This window comes from Pinus tabuliformis, chromosome 3_2 (genome assembly GCF_031772625.1).
Source record: "Pinus tabuliformis cultivar Carrire ecotype Pingquan chromosome 3_2, CPIR1, whole genome shotgun sequence".
Taxonomy (NCBI): Eukaryota; Viridiplantae; Streptophyta; class Pinopsida; order Pinales; family Pinaceae; genus Pinus; species Pinus tabuliformis.
The window spans coordinates 1,284,098,664-1,284,117,093 of NC_142302.1; positions in this window are offsets into that span (position 1 = coordinate 1,284,098,664).

An 18,430-nucleotide genomic window follows, 5' to 3' on the forward strand; every position below is an offset into this window, starting at 1 on the left:
CTAGTCATTTGCCTAATTTCTTCTGATTTTTCTTCTGTTGCCTGTTTCCACTATAGTTCAAGTTGTTTTACATTAGGAAGAAAACCTAGAATGGATTCTGCCACAAGGTTGGCTATGTAAATTTTCATTAATATTTTCGATGAAACTGTTTGTTGCTGCTACCGTGTTTATTGTTTCCTTTTCTGCCTCTTTAAGCTGAGAATACCAGTTTTCAAATAAGATTTCTTTATGCAACTCCTCTATTTTAAGCAAGTCGGCTTTTATCCCATCTTCTGAATTTTGCCAGGTGATGAAGTCGGAGACCATTTTCAAGATTTCATCATATTCAAGTCTCATTTCCATGACTTGACTTGTCAATTTGTTGCTTGTTTCACAATAAGAATTCCATTCCAAAATCTTCTGGCATGATAGTTATTTTTGGTGCATCAACTGGGAGTTAAGGCCAAGCACTTTAGTAATAAACTCATCAATTTTTGGATCACTTTTTGTAGATCAGTTATTCCTTGTATTTTTGCTTCCTTCTCTACTAAGTTGGTTTGATGTTCTATTTACATATACTCAAACTCTTGTTGTATCTTAGCTAATTGTATCTCTGCCTGCTGGTTAGATTTTTCTTGATGTAATTGATGTTCAAGCGACAAAATTTTATCTTCTTTTTCTTAAGCAACACCTGCACCTTTGTTGCTTTGTTGATGGTCGTTGTAGCATAGGCACCTGCAAAAATGTGAGAGTCTAGTAAGGTTGGTGAACGGGTCGATGGGTGAGTCTTTCCAAAGAACATCCATCGTTTCATTATCAGGGTTGGTAACAACTGTAGAATCCAACTTCCTTTCTTCCTTTGTATTTTAACAATGGCTTTGTGTTGTGGGCTATAAAGCACATCTAGTGAGGGAATCTCCTCTATTCTCAAAACAATTCAGAGGTAGTGTTACATGGAAAAGTGTCTATTTAGAACTACTCTATCCCACTAAGGTGTGACAACTACCTTAGAAACAAACAGAGAAAAACTACTTTTGTATTTCCTTTATGAATTATAGATAGAGAGGAATAGCCAACCTGTGTCTTGCGCTAATCCTTTGATCCAATCCCTCTCTTCTTTGATGGTCTCTAGCTACCTGCTCCCTTGCACGCCCAGCTTCACAAAGTACCTGTAAGATCACAGAAGCAGAGCACTATACAAAGACATGGATCTATATTCATAAACAACTTAGGATCAGATTTAAGTTAACCATACAAATGTAACTAGCATCAATGATACAAAAGCATGGAGGAGAACTTAAATGGTTTTTATTGATAAACAAGAAAAGATCCAGGAGGAGTTACAACCAGTGGTTCCGACCCAGCATCAACCTCCCAGCAAAGAGGCCCCTCTTCACCTCAAACAAAGAATAAATCACCCAATAATCTGATGTTTGTCTCTAGAAACCAACAACAATTCCTTACAATATGCAAAATTCCAGCCTCTGGATCTCTGGGATGAGGGATCCATATATAGATATATGTAAGGAGGATGAGTCAGCTTGTGATTTGATTAGTGTCTTCTCTCTGTCGGTTCTTGCTTCCAATTGGAGACTGAGGGCCTCTTACTCATCCTTGGTCGAATTCAGTGAGGCAAGTGTCACAGGAGAAGATTCTGGAAGCTTCCATTGCCTCTCCACCTCGTGGAATGACACTGCCATTTGTCATTTCTCGCCCATCGCACCCTACAAAAGGGAGTTTTGAAATGCAACGCACCCTCACAGTGCATTTGGGTGAGATGCAACGCACCTAGCCAGTGGAGCAGCTGCAATGATCCTGTTTTGACCAATTCTGAGCAGTTTCTGGTGGAGAACTTCTGGGAGAAGTTGTAATCTGTTGACCTTGTTCCTTTAGGGGTTAGAACAAAAATTTTAGGGACTTAGGAGCCCTTGGTTTATGGACATTTCATGCTTGGAGTTGTAGGGCACAAAAATGTCTATAACAGGTAGGGGTAACAAGGATGTGTTCTACCTCTTGAGTATTTACAGTCTCCTCTGTTGTAATTTCCTAAGTTATTTTCTGCTGTGGAGTTTGCAACTATGGCGTTTGTTCATCTGTATTGAGCCTTTTATTAAAGTTGTCCCATTCTTCCTCTAAATCAATAACCAGGGGTTTATTCGTTGTGTGTAGGTGGCATGGATTTTAGCCTGTTTGCTAGCTAAAGTTTGCTAGGTTGTCTTCTCTGTAGATTGGGTTGTATCCTTTTATGACTCTCTGCTTCTGCTTTTCCCATTTTGTGATGACTTCTCTAATTCCATGGTAGAATTCTCTTGGGATTCTGCTCCAGAGTCAATCTTAGAATTTTCTTTGGAGTCATCTTCTATACTTACACTGGGAGTAGGCTCCCTTATTGGTTCAATCAATAATTGGTCCAGTGGGACCTTTGTTAGCCTCCTTTTTCTGTACTCGTAAAAGGTTTCAAGATCTTCACGGTAAAAAAGTAATTGTGCCATATGATTCACCTCTGTGAAGGTGTTTCTCTGCAAAAATATTTCATCAAATGCATCTTCCTCATTATTGAATACTTTTATTTTCACCCTGGTGGTAAAGTCTTTGACAGTGTCGAATGGGTCATATTTCCTTCCAGGGAATTTAGGTAATTTCAAAGATAACATAATATATTCTTTTTTAAATGCATGCCCTAGGTCATGTAATGCAAATGCTCCACACTGCAAAGGGAATGTAGGCTAGATGGCCTTTTTTCTTCCTTTAATGTTTTTCTCATCCCTCCCTCACTAGTTGCTTGATAGGATATCTCTCTAGCCATCAATTTGTCTAGAGCATAGTATGGGAGGACATGGGAGGACATGAGAGGAGGTAATGCTACCAAATACCCTGATATACGTAAATTTCTTCTCCCCAAACCATCTGGTCACTCATAGGATATCTACCTTGGCTTCTTGGGAAAACCTGGGGGCATCTCGGTTATAAAGCCGTTTGTGGATAGGGAGCATAACACCATGACAATTTTTGAAAAAATGTGGTTTAAAGTTATATTTCCACATGTCTTTATGGTATATGTGAATGGGAAGTGGATTTTTAATAGTTCACTTCCATCCCATGACAGGAAATTTCGAACCAAAATCAATTACATCCATTACATAGGAGCTCATAAAAAATGGAGGGTAAACTCTCGAAGCAACACTTATTTTCCTTCTATACTCCATTATTGTTCTTGCTAAATTGTCAGACAAAATTTTTATCTAATTCATTATAGTTGCATTAATGGCTACATCTATTAATGACAACCATTTTGGGGAGAATTTAGTATTATGGGATTTGTCAAATAGTCTACATAGCATGGTCGCTACAAAACTATGACGATGAAAAATAGACGTAGTAGTGTACATACTATTCTTGTCTTTCTTGATTTTTCCCTCATTATTTGACCATGTTTGGGTGCAGTTTGTTGGGTCCTCATTCTCTTTGCCAAAATTCTCAACGAACTACCCGTTGTAGATGACTTGTGGCTTTAGTAGGTGGTACAAAATCCGCAGGTTATCTGGCGTAAAATATCCCATAACCTCTTGGCTTCTTGTCTCGAATTCTCTGTCTGAGATGTCATCTTCATCAATAACCCATTTAACCATGTTTGTATAATGGATTATCTTTGGGCATGCATCTATGCGATGTAAAAAAGAACATGTTGTCTCAAACATGGAAACATCTAAGGAATCACATCCATCAAGTGTAACCTTCCTTTCCATAATTCTTGGTTGCTCTTCCTCTAGTATATTATACATGGCCTCCCATGTAGAGGTTCCTCCCTCTCTGTTGCATGTAGTATCCCTAAACAAAGGAGTCATTTCTGACTTCTCAGAGACAACTGCCTTGCCTTTCTTCACCATTGCTCCCAATGATTTGCTTTGTGGATTTTCCCTAAAAGTGAAGAACAACAACTATTAGATATACAAAGATGATAATGAACGTGAAATGAAATAATGCGGATAACTTGTAAAGGTGATAAAATGAGTTTTATTCGAATGCACGTAAGAAGATATCATATCACGTTAAATGGCTTTTCACACATAAATGAAGTTAGCTCTTACTAAATGCCAGCTAATGCTTCATTATCCCTTAGCTTTAATGATCATAAATGTTAGCATCATAAATTAAGAAGAAAACTTCTAGGGCGGCGATCCTTTGAACTGCGATAATGGCAATTTTGCTATTTGCGAAGCAATATCATAGATCGCAATATCGTATTATTCATTTTCGTGTTTCTTACCTTCTCTTGTGTTTCTTCGAGATACGAGATGCGAGCTGCTCATTTATTGTTTCAAAACATAGCTACTTGTCACGTTTTTCTATGTAAAGACCTTTTTTAATGAGTGTTGGACCTAAACATTTGTTAGTGATATATTTAAGGACTGGGTCCAAGTCTTGATTGCGTTTCACAATATCAATTGATGGTAAGTTTGTTGTGTTCTTTTGAATGCTCAAAATGTGATACGATAAAGGTTATGATGCCATCGAAATTTCACATCTCGCTTGTTTTGAGATAACCTTTTAAGGAGGGCTCTTTATAAATAGTGATATGAAATGTGAGACTTGGCTTCGAAGAGAAAGGCTTAAGGACCTAGTTTATGTCAAAAATATTATAGTTTCGAGGTATAAAGCATAGTGTCCTCTTTTAATAATTTTTTACTGGATTTGGTGGGTTAGCAAGGTCTTATGATGATGCTTAATCATGCTGAATGTGGGAAGGCAAGCATTTAGTGGTTATTTTGAAAAAAAAATGGGTTTGATTGATATCTTGCTTTATTCCAAAAATAAAAGAAATGCCTAAATGCTAAGTTTATTTTTTGGATGGATTTTTAAAGGGTCCCCATTTATTAATGTAATATTAACTACTACCATTAAAAAATGGGGGGTTGTTTAATAGCACAACAATTGGTGATTCACTTGGAAGAACCAGGTATCTTTGAGAGTTTTTTGAAATTTCTAAAATTTCCAAAATAAAGATAGTTTTGGAAATAAAAATAAATTACATGGAATATAAGATAAGTAATACTTCTCATTAATAATAAAACAACATCTACTTAACTATCATTATTTTGATTATTCTTTTCTCATAAGAAAGTCACTTTGTCTACATCAATCATTACTTGATTTTAAAGATAAAAGCAAGGAGACTCTCCTAAGATCAGTTTTTGGTATACTCAATTGTCATAGGTAGAGCCTCTACTTCCAGCAGGCATTCATAGCCTTGACAGGGTTACCTTTTAACAAACAATGATTCAGTATCCCACAGAGATCATAATGCAATCTTAAAGATAAGCTCATTTGTATATTTATTTCTTTCTTTATTTTATGAAGTAATTCATTCTTCCTTCAAATCTTCATCTTTTATCTCTTAAAGGATAACGCCTTTCTTTGGTGACCAAAATTGATAATGCCATTCACTTGATTTGTAACATAACTGAACAAGATGGGTCTTGATGAGACCCCTTGTATTTTGATTATTATAATCTTAAGCCATTACCCTGTTTTGATATGCAGTACTGGTAATGTCAGTTAGTTATAATCTTATGATCATGGTAAGTTAACTCTTGATGAGACCTCTTATCCTTTAATTTTAAGTATATTTTAGAGTTAAACTCTAAAAATGAAAGTTGATTAGGTGGGGAGAATCATTGGCTCCTTAAGAGCATCTCGACGACAATTGTAGAGATTTAAAGATGATTTTCTACATAGAGACTTTTCTTTGTTATTGATACTTCTCTTGACTGATGTAAAGGAAAAATTTCTTTCTAAAGCTAAGTTTAATCAAATATCATATAATTTTGGTAGAAAAACCAAAATTATATATTTCATATTTGAATATTACTTTCATAACAATCATTACTTACACAAGCGAAAAACCAAAATTAAAAAGAGACTATCCTTTGTAAAGCCAAAAGTAAATGTTTTCCAACTTGTATTATTCTTTCTAAAAAGAAATAACTAAAGGAAACAATATATAGTGAACAGAAGAGATCATCTTCTATGGAAAATATTTCTTTCAAATATGCCCATTAACAGGTAGAGATTCTCTCTTACCTGATAAATCTTGTAATAGAAAAGTTGATGGGCCTATTTGATCCATAATCTGAAATGGGCCAAGCCACATTTGTTGGAACTTGGTATGCTTACCTTTCTCTTTGTGGGCTTTATCCCATTTCAATACTAGGTCTCTGAGTTGAAAAGATTTTGAAGTTAATGAATTTGAAGCAAAGAAGGCTTTGATTAATTGCCAATGATGTGCATGTGTGATCCTGGCCTTTTCTTTTTCCTCTTCAAGCTTAATCATTTGTAATTTTCTAACCTACATAGATGAGGAAGGAGTTTCTTCAATGAATTTAAGTAAGGCTAAAGAGGGAATAGCTACTTTTGTTGGCAAGATGGGTTCTTTCCCATAGACAAAATTAAAAGGACAAGTGCTAATGGAGGCTTTCTGAGTTATTCAATCTGCCCATGGAGAAAACACTAAAGACTTATGCCAGTTCTTTTGGCTTTGGTCAATAGTTCATTTAATAATCCTGATGAGATTATTGTTTGTCGATTCGATTAACCCATTTTCTTGTGGATAATAATTAGTAGGGTACTTAAGCTTAAAACATCTTTTAAGAGAAAACTTTGTCATAACATTCCTTGAAAAGTAAGATGCATTATCAAACAACAAGGTAGATGGTATGCCAAACCTAGTAATGATAAATTGATCTATGAATTCAATAATGTTTTCAGAATTGGCTACCTTGAGTGGAATTTCTTCTACCCATTTGGTGAAATAATCAGTGGCTGTAAGGATATATCTATGTTGCTTTGAAGAATGAGGAACGATCTCACCTATTATGTCCAATCCCCATTGTCCGAATGGTTGATCAATGTTGATTGGCTGTAATGGTAATGCGGGTTTCCTTTGTCTTCCAGCAACTATCTGACAAATCTTAAATTTCCTTACATAACTGTGTGCATCTTTGAATAGTGTTGGCTAGTAATAGTGGACATGCAAGATTTTATGTGTTGTAGTATCCCATCCAAAGTGACCACCAGCTGGTCCATCATGAAGTTCCTACAACACCTTCTTTGCCTTAGATTCTTCAATACATCTAAGTAAAACAGAATCATAATTTATTCTAAGAAGCACATCATTGACAATTTGATATTGTCTATGTTTTAATCTCAAGGCCCTTTTCTTTGTGTAATTTAATTGGGTTGGGGCATATCCATTTCTCAAGTAAAATATGATATCAGCATATCTTGACTCAGTGTAATTAAGGCTTACCTCATAGACTTGTATATCGTCACCTTAATGTTGTAATGCTGATAGATTTGATGCTCCTACCAACATCCTACAAAAACCTTGACCTTTTACAAATTTTGCTAGTTTGATTTTGATGTCATATTCTTGGAGAGTGTTGTGGCCACCAACAACCCCCCTACTTATTTAGTATTAGAAATAAGACTATGTAAGTGGGGACCCTTAGTCAAAATATTCAAAAAATCAACTCATATATGTTACTCCTTAAGAAACATCGCATCGCGCAAAGAATGATAGGGTATTTTCTTATGAGTCAAAATGGTAAAATGCAAGATCACGATGCGAACTCCATCTCATCGCATGCATTAAGAAAAGCTCAGATTAGAATCCTTAAGAAAACGCTGATATGCGATATCGCATATCGCATCTCGCAAAATTGCATAAAAGACACATAACGATTTAATGATTAAGCGATCTGTGATCTTGCGATACTGCGATCCGCGATCTTGCGATAGCGCGATCAAGCAACCTTGCGATAGCACAGCACGACGAAATTGCGGTAATGCGATACTGCGATGCAGATCACAGAAACATTCCATCGCAGATTTTCCTGGCTCAATATTCAAGAAAAAGTTTTATGGTTATGCGCTTTAATGATGATTAATGTATTATATGCCAGTTGTTAATAAAATATGGTTTTTTGTTGTTTGAAGAGCCAGTTCACATCAGGTGGCATGTTTTTGCATATCTGTAGCATTTAAGACTTTCCTGTCATTATTTATTATCATTACTCTCCTCACCTGTGAACTGCAGGAACAAAAAACAAAAGTTACAAAAAGCAATGTGCAGGAAGCTATGAGGAAAAAGGGTAAAACTCCAATGTTTAAAGACGGATAAAAGATGCTCTCATAAATAGATACCGCATGCAACAGAGCCACAGATTCACAGAATTCTGCTGAGCCATCCATTACAGATCACTCATATACAGCCATGGTTAAATGAGCACTGAAGGATGCTGATATCAACAGGTAGTTTAATGATCAGGGTCAAGAGCTCACAAGGACATTATTTTTACAAATTTTGAAGCTTTATACCCAATAAAGATGAAGAGGCACAAAAGGAAAAAATGCATCAGAGAAGCCCGGATCAAAGAATGGAGGCAGTTTCTGATGCAGCGCTAGGCTGAGAAAATTGTTCGAGAAGGAAAGCCCTCTAACGGCTCAGTCACCTGTAAGTCCAAGAAGTGCAAGGAAGTAATAAGAAAAAACAAACTGGAAATAGAAAGCTAAACAAAAGGCACAAGCAATCCAAAGGATTAATCAAGTGAACTAAGATTATTACTGGGCATACGCAGTAAATCCACATAGTCAGAGGATGACTCTCGAGTATATCATCGACTTTGCTGAGAAGGTGGTGCCAGCTCTTACCAATTCTGTTTGCTTAGCTCAACCAAAAGCGGAAGACAGTCAGCCGACTCTACCCAGGCAAATACTGAATGCTTGCAACATTAAGGAGCAAATGCAAAAATAGTTAGATATTAGATTTAATTTTTAGAAATAGTTTTGCTTTATTTTTGCTTAGAAAAAGGGCGGTCATTTAAACCATATCCTGAATCTGTGTAATTAAGTTATTTAGTTAGTAGTATTTAAACCCTTCTCATGCATTTAGAGAAGGGTCCAAAAATTTATCAAAAACTTGTCCTCAGAACATGCACTTTTGCACCCTCAGAGGAGGTTTTGGTGAATGAATGGATCAAGATTTGTTGATGTTTGCATTTGATGTCTGCTACTGATGTTGCACTTTTGTACAATTTTTAGTTGTTTATGTATTATTGCATGAATGCCTGAGTTATCATTTGGCACTTTTGTACGGTGATAGCTATTTATTTATTCTTAATGTATGAATAGCTCATTATGCGATATGTTTTTCACAACTGTTTCGTCTAACTTTTTATGCGAAGTGGTTCATCCTTATTAATTTCCTTTCTTATAATAGTTGAATGATCTTTATGACCAGTTGTTATTTGAAATCTTTTTAGATCGCATAATATAAGAATTACATCCCGGGTTAGTATAGAATTAGATGTTGCTGCTTATTAGATTACAATAACATAGCATTAGATTACAATTAGAATTACAATATCTTAAATTAGGAACTATTAGACCAGGAACATCAAACTCTACACACACACACTCATAGATTGGGAAACTGGTCCCATTATCCCCAGTCGAACCCGCTATACCAAACGGATAAGGAGCTGCCAACCAAGGTCTGGACCGGGTGGGTATCCCCCTTGTTGTAGACCCGATTTTCGGGGCTTCAACATATTTGACGCTAGAAGGAGGGCCTGAACTATGAATGGCAAGTAAATCTAAATCTGAATACCATTCTGAGAGTAAATCGCCCTCACCATCTCCTCTGACTTCTCCATTACACTTAAATCCAGAGTTAGAAGTCGCTCGAGTATCAACCGCTGCTACAAACCCTGACATTTTAGAACAATCTACAATTGAACTTCCTGAAGTCGAATCTCTGATTCACAAACTTCAGTGATTTTCCATTTCTCCTCAAAGGTCTGATAAATCTCAAGGCAGCGTGACTTCGCAATATAACCCTGCTCATCCCTTGACTAGGCTAAAGAGTGAAAATTTTAGCTTTCAGCCAACCGAATTACCTCTTCCCACCAGGAAAAAAGCCAGGAAATCACCTAAAGAGTCCGACAGTGAGACTCTTTTGTCAACATCATCCATCTCAACTTCTTCACCGCGAAGTCAACCATCCACTCCGCCACTTCAGATCATCGTCCATCCATCCACGGGAACCCCCACAACTCTTCCTCAGTCATATACAATCATAGTATCCTCATCTTCCCAACCACAAGGATCATCTTCTGCACTTTCCACTGTTAGTAGCACAGCAATGGCCTAGTCTCCATGGAATAACCCTGGGGCAGTCTTAATGCCTGCACCCCTGAGTCAAATATCGGCCCATCCTGAGAAATGGCTGCCTAAATTTAATCCCAAGGTAGGCATGCTAGCAGAGGAGCACATAAACAACTTTATGCTATCCATTAATCTCAATGGGGTTACTAATGAAGATGTTGTTGTTCGACTCTTTCCTTATACTCTGCAAGGAACAGTCGGGTCATTGTATTTTTCATTACCGTTCGGATCTATCACTAGTTGGGATATCTTCCAGGAGCAATTCCTGACCAAGTTTGGTGATGATAGGTCTACGACAATGTTAATCAACAACCTATCCAACCTTAGGGCCGAATCTAGAGAGCCTATCAAAGATTTCAATTTACGTTTCAACAAAATTCTAAACAAAATTCCTACTGCTTCCCAGCCCAGCAAAGAAGTACGATGTGAATGGTATATCACCGCTCTACCATCAAACATAGTAATCTTCATGGACAGGGCTAATAAAACAACCTTAGCTGATAACATGAAAGAAGCAATAGCAGTAGAGAAACTAATAATAGCCCTGGAAAAGAAATCTGCGATAGAAGAACGTAAATCCAAGAAGGTCACCTTCAAGGAAGACTCCAAGAAGAAACAAGCAAAAGATCCATTCGATTTGGAAGGATTGCAGAAAGTTCTAAAGACCATGTCGAATAAAATGGTCGACATCAAAAATCAAGTAGCAAAAACTTCTTCAAAAAATCCCTACAGAGCTTTTAAAAGAGGTCCTTCAACGGATTTAAAGCCACCCAATGCTATTTCAAATGCTGAATATGAAGAAGAGGATGAGGAAATTGCCACTGAGGGGAAAACTGATGAAGAAGAGGTTGTGGAATTACAAGGAATGTGGGATTTCATCCTCCCACAAGAAGAGGATCAAGAAGTATTCCCAGTTAGCACACGAAGCAAAAATCAGCTTGATCCTCCCCAAGCTATCCCTAAGCCAAAGAGCGCAAGCTCTGCAATAAAGGATAAAGTCGCAACAAAGAAAACGACATCAAAAGCGACTCAAACCAACCCAGTCCAAACAAATGAATCAACTCCATCTAAAACAATGATCATGTCAGATGAAATGGAGTACAATATTATAGAAGATATGAAAAAGACTAGGGCCAACAGCACCCTTTACGAATTGAGCAAGTTAAAGCATCAATAGAAGATAATGATGAAAGAATTACATGTCGTGCCAGTTGCACCTTTGCCTACCGTTGTACTTTCTCAAGATTCTCATAACATGGGAAGACCTCCAACTAATGCGATCAATAAAATTGATCCAAATGACATCGCTCTAATTGGAGGAAGATCAAGATCTCATACTCCCCCGTTTCTCCTTATGAAATTTTCAATAAAAATGTGCACAATTGTTTGGTAGATTATGGTGCTTCATCCAATATTTTACCAAAGTCCATATGTGCCAAGTTAAATGTTCAGCTGTAGAAATCCATTATGCGCATAGTTCAGCTAGATCGATCTCAAGTTGAAGTGATTGGCAAACTAAATCAAGTAACCATAAGGCTGTCATCCAACCCGAAGGTATGTCAAGTTATTGACATTCTAGTTGCTGATATTCCAGAATTCTATGGCTTAATTATTAGCAGGGATTAGTAAGAAAAACTTCATGGATACTTCGCAACTGACTGGTCACACATGTGGCTGCCCTACAACGGTAAAATGAATCAAATAAAAGTTGAACGATAACTACACCAGAAATACATAGTAACGGAGCTAGAGGGCAAAAATGAACCAGTAGCGTATAACAACAGCATTATTGGCAACTACTCGGTATATTCTTTCCTCGGAAATTTCAATGCTCATGCGTCACCCTATTTAGAACACTCTGTTTTGTCCCAAGTCGAAATTTTTCCTCGAACTGATAGTTCGAAATGTACCAATTTTTTAGATAAACCTGTAAATAAATCTTTGTTTTGGAAATTATTTTTTGGTGGTTCTAGATCTAACGAAGGAGCCAGAGCAGGATGCATTCTGTTTAGTCCAGAAGGAGATAAAATCATGCTCACATGCAGACTCGAATTTGATTGCACCAACAATACAGCAGAATATGAGGCTTTGGTCCAAGGGTTGTACAAAGTGATCGAGTTAGACGTCAAGTACCTTCAAGTTTTCGAAGACTCTCAGATTGTGGTTAAATAGGTACGTCACACTATACATTGCTTATCAGGTCATTTAAAACATTATCAATCCTTAGTTCAAGATCTGACAGAGCATTTCATAGCATTTAATATCTCTTCAATTCCCAGACTCCAAAATGCAAGTGCAAACCTTTTGGCTAACGTAGCTTCTAAGCTTATTCCTTCAGAAGATTTTACTCCACATAGATTCTCAATAGAATTAATCTTTAGACCTTCCATTCCTGATAACATCACAAATTGGAGAGTATTCAATGATGATCATGATATTGTAAATTTCCTCACATCTGAAGGATCCTACTCCAATCAAATAATTGACGAAGACCAACATGATCGACAATTACAACAAGATAGCACTAACAATGATATACCTAAGTCGGTAGTCAAGTTAGAAGACTTGTACGATTTGAAGGATCGGTTTAAAAGGTCTACCAATTCAAAACTCCAAATTTCAACCTTGAACTATGAATTAGTAAACCTAGGAACTGATGCTAAACCACAAAACATTAATCTAGGTCTCGGCCTAGCCCCTGAAGAAAAACTAGCGTATATTCGTCTTTTGAGACAATATAAAAATGTTTTTTCCTGGAATTATGATGAACTGAAAACATACGACACTTCCATCATCCAACATACTATTCCCATGATCGATAATGAAAAACCTGTCCAACAAAAGCTGAGAAAGATCCATCCCAATTTAGAAAATCAGATAAAAACTGAGCTTAACAAGATATTGAAAGATAAATAATATTTCCCGTCAGACATTCCAAATGGGTCTCCATTATGGTACCTGATAGAAAGAAAAATAGAGATATTAGGATCTGCATTGAATTTCGAAACCTTAACAAGGCCTGCCAAAAGGATAATTTTCCTTTACCACCTATGAAACAGATATTGCAGGCAATGGCGGGCTCAGAATTAATGTCTTTCTTGGATGGATTTTCAGGATACAATCAAGTGTTGGTACATCCTGATGATCAATTGAAAACCACATTCAAAACTAAATGGGGCACATACGCGTATCGAAAGATGCCATTCGGTTTGATTAATGCTAGTGCCACATTTCAGAGGGCCATGGACATCGCATTCAAAGGTTTAGTCAATAAATCTGTAGTAATTTATTTGGATGATATAACAGTGTATTCAAAGAAATGAAGCGATCATCTTAAACACTTGAAACAAATCTTCCAACAGTGTTTAAGGTATGGAATTTCACTTAACCCAAAGAAATATTTTTCGCACTAAGTGAAGGGAAACTTCTAGGATTCATAGTGTCAAAATCTGGTATTCACATCAATTCTGACAAAATCAAAGAGATTTTTGAAATATCCTTACCTCATAACAAAAAAGCCATGCAATCTTTCCTTGGTCAGATCAACTTTGTAAAGAGATTCATTCCGGATTTTTCAAGAATCGTGCCTCCTTTGCAAACCATGATTAAAAAGAATTCAAATTTTAAATGGGGCCAAGATGAACATGAAGCATTTAACCTGATCAAACAAGATATTATTAATGCTCCATTGTTAGCAACTTTGAAATTTTCAGAACCTTTTATTTATACACATTTGCCTCAGATAGGTCATATGCTACGATACTCACTAAAGCAAATCAAGAAAAAGTAGAAGCCCCAATTGCTTTTTTCAGCTCAAATTTACATGGTGCTGAATTAAATTATTCAGACATGGAGAAATAGGCTTATGTTGTTTTCAAAGTGGTCAAATAATTCAGATCTTTGTTACTCAAAACCCATACTAAAATTATAGTACCGTTTCCAGTGGTAAGGAACCTTCTAGTACGGAAGGATGTGGGTGAGAAAAGAGCCAATTGGGTTACTGCCTTACAGGAATATGACATTGAGATTAAACCAGCAAACATTGTGAGAGGTCAAGGCTTCTGCAAAATGTTGGCTGGAGCATTGCAAATTTCTGAAATTCCATCTGCAGAGGTACAAATATGCGAGGTAATCCTAAACGATGCAAAGTAATTATATGTTGATATCATTTATTATCTTAAGAACGGGTATGCTCCTTCACACCTCGATCATACTAAGAAAAGAGCTCTAAGGTTGAAGGCCAAACAATATTAGCTCATAAATGATATTCTTTTTAGAATAAATTATGATTCTGTTCTTCTTAGGTGTCTTGAGAAATCTGAAGCTGAAAAAGTTTTGTAGGAACTTCACGATGGGCCAGCCAACGGATAGTATGCTGGATATGCTACTGCACATAAAATTTTGTGCGCAGGATATTACTGGCCCACGTTATTTAAAGACTCGCACAGTTACGTGAGGAAATGTCAAGTCTGCCAAACTACTGCTGGAAGACTAAAGAAGCCATCCTTGCCACTACAGCCAGTTAACATTGACCAACCTTTCAGTCAGTGGGGATTGTACATAATAGGTTAGATCATTCCTCACTCTTCTAAGCAGCATAGATACATCCTCACAGCAACAGATTATTTTACTAAGTGGGTAGAAGTAGTTCCACTCAAGACGGCTAATGCTGAAAATATCATTGAGTTCATAGATCAATTTATAATCACCAGGTTTGGATTGCCTTCCGCTTTAATGTTTGATAATGCATCATACTTTTTTGGAAATGCAATGACTGAATTTGCACTTAAAAGAGGATTCAAACTTAAACATTCGACCAATTATTACCCACAAGGCAATGGGTTGGCTGAGTCCACAAATAAAAACCTAATCAGGTTTATCAAAAGAAAAGTTGACCAAAATCATAAAAATTGGCATAAGGCTTTGATATATGCTTTATGAGCAGACCAAATAACGCAAAAAGCTTCTATCGGCACTTCTCCCTTTAATTTAGTTTATGGGAAAGAAGTGGTTCTTCTGACTCATTTATCATTTCCCTCTTTGTCTCTAGTTCAATACATTGATGAAGTACCCACTTCCTCCTTACAGCTAAGACAGATGGAAATAATCAAATTAGAAGAACAATGAGAACAGGCTAAGAAAACGCATGCTCATCATCAAGCACTAGTAAAATCCTCTTTTGATTCAAACATAATGACCAGAAAAGATTTTCAGATGGGATACTTAGTTTTAAAGTGGGACAAGGCTCATGAAGAGAAAGGCAAACATACAAAATTTCAAAGAATGTGTCTTGGTCCTTTTCAAATTGTAGAAGTCATAGGTCCATCAACGTTTGTGTTACAAGATTTAGCAGGTAAGAGAGACTCTTTGCGTGTTAATGGACAAATTCTCAAGAAATATTTTCCATAGAAGATTATTCTTCTATTTTTTGTAGAATAGTTGTTTTCCTTTTTCATAATAAAACCAGTTGTGAGTGGTTACATTAGGCATTTACGAAAAAGTCACCAATTCTCTTTCAGATTTTGAACTTTTCGCTTGTATAAATAGCAAATCTTTTGGAAAACTGATCTTTATTATTGACAGATACAGTTAAAGACTCTAGCCTAGATATGATACTAGTTTCAACTTCAAAAAGTTTGATGAAAACAACCTTTAGTGAAGAAATTGTTTTATCTCAGTACAATGAAAGGTATCAATAAAAAAATAAAGATTCTCTGTAGAATAGTTGTTTCCAAAAACTCTATTATTGTCGTCCAGAGCTATCTTAAGGAAACAATGACTTCCTCCCTACTAAAGAAAATCACATCTTTGAGAGGAACAACCCAAAGATGCACTTCAACTTGAAGAATAAGAGGTCTCATCATGAGCCGGCTCATCATAATCACAAATATTATAACTTGCTGACTTTGCCAATACTGTACACCACAACAGGGAAATGACTCAAGATTGTTGCAATCAAAAGACAAGGGGTCTCATCACGAGCTAGCTTGTTCAGCAAAGTTATAAATCAAGTGAATGACTGTGTCATAATTTGGCTACCAAACCAAGACATTGTTCTTTAAGAGTAAAAAAGAAAATCAAAGCAATAAGTGTGGATATGGATTTTTCTTTGAAAGTTGTAGGCTGCCTTAAGTAGGATAAAGGATCATTGCTGGGTAACAGGTAACCCTGTCAAGGCTATAAACGCCTGCTGGCAACAGAGGCTCTACCTACGAGAAATGAGCATATTTAAAACTGGTTTACAGAGAAGACTTTGTTTTATCTTTACAAGACCAAGTAATGACTGATGTAAATACAAGGACTAACCTGAGGAATCAAATAATCAAAGTGGAAAATAGTTGAAACAAATTATCATTGACAGGTTAGAGCATAATGTACTTTATCTTTCCATAATAAAGTTTAATTTTCTAAAAAAATTTCTGTTTTGGAAGTTTAGAAAATTCAATAGAATAACAGAGATAACTGGTTCTTCCAATTGAATCACCAATTGTTGTGGCCACCAACAACTCCCCTCCTTATTTAGTATTAGCAATAAGACTATGTAAGTGGGGACCCTTAGTAAAAAATTGAAAAAAATCAACTCATATATGTTACTCCTTAAGAAACATCGCATCGCGCGAAGAATGATAGGGTATTTTCTTATGAGTCAAAATTGAAAAATGCGAGATCGCGATGCAAACTCCATCGCATCGCATGCATTAAGAAATGCTCGGATTAGAAAACCTTAAGAAAACGCCGATATGCGATATTGCATATCGCATCTCGCAAAATTGCATAAAAGACATAACGATTTAATGATTAAGCGATCTACGATCTTGCGATACTGCGATCCATGATCTTGCGATAGCGCGATCAAGCAACCTTGCGATAGCATAGCAGGACGAAATTGCGGTAATGCAATACAGCGATATGCGATACTGCGATGCAGATCACAGAAACATTCTATCGCAGATTTTCCTGGCTCAATATTTCAAGAAAAAGTTTTCTGGTTACGCGCTTTAATGATGATTAATGTATTATATGCTAGTTGTTAATAAAATATGGTTTTATGTTGTTCAAAGAGCCAATTCACGTCAGGTGGCGTGTTTTTGCATATCCATAGCATTTAAAGCTTTCCTGTCGTTACTTATTATCATTACTTTCCTCACCTGTGAACTGCAGGAATGAAAAACAAAAGTTACACAAAGCAATGTGCAAGAAGCTATGAGGAAAAAGGGTAAAACTCCAATGTTTAAAGACGAATTAAAGATGCTCTCATAAACAGATACCGCATGCAACAGAGCCGCAGATTCACAGAATGCTGCTGAGCCATCCATTATAGATCATTCATATACAGCCATGGTTAAATGAGCACTGAAGGATGCTGATATCAACAGGTAGTTTAATGATCAGGGTCAAGAGCTCACAAGGACATTATTTTTACAAATTTTGAAGCTTTATACCCGATAAAGATGAAGAGGTGCAAAAAGAAAAAATGCATCACAGAAGCCCGGATCAAAGAACGAAGGCAGTTTCCGATGCAGCGCTAGGCTGAGAAAATTTCGAGAAGGAAATCCCTCTAACAGCTCAGTCACCTGTAAGCACGAGAAGTGAAAGGAAGCAATAAAAAAGAAAAAACTGGAAATAGAAAGTTAAAGAAGAGGCACAAGCAATCCAAAGGGTTAATCAAGTGAACTAAGATTATTACTGGGCATATGCAGTAAATCCACATAGTCAGAGGATGACTCTTGAGTATATCATCGACTTTGCTGAGAAGGTGGTGCCAGCTCTTACCAATTCTTTTTTCTTAGCTCAACCAAAAGCGGAAGACAGTCAGCCGACTCTACCCACGCAAATATTGAATGCTTGCAACATTAAGGAGAAAATGCAGAAATAGTTAGATATTAGATTTAATTTTTAGAAATAGTTTTGCTTTATTTTTGCTTAGAAAAAGGGCGATCATTTAAACCATATCCTGAATCTGTGTAATTTAAGTTATTTAGTTAGTAGTATTTAAACCCTTCTCATGCATTTAGAGAAGGGTCCAAAAATTTATCAAAAACTTGTCCTCAAAACATGCACTTTTGCACCCTCAGAGGAGGTTTTGGTAAATGAATGGATCAAGATTTGTTGATGTTTGCATTTGATGTCTACTACTGATGTTGCACTTCTGTACTCTTAGTGGATGTTAGAGCAAGGAGAGATAAATCATTGTCACTTGAAGCTTATGAGTAGGACTAGTCATAAA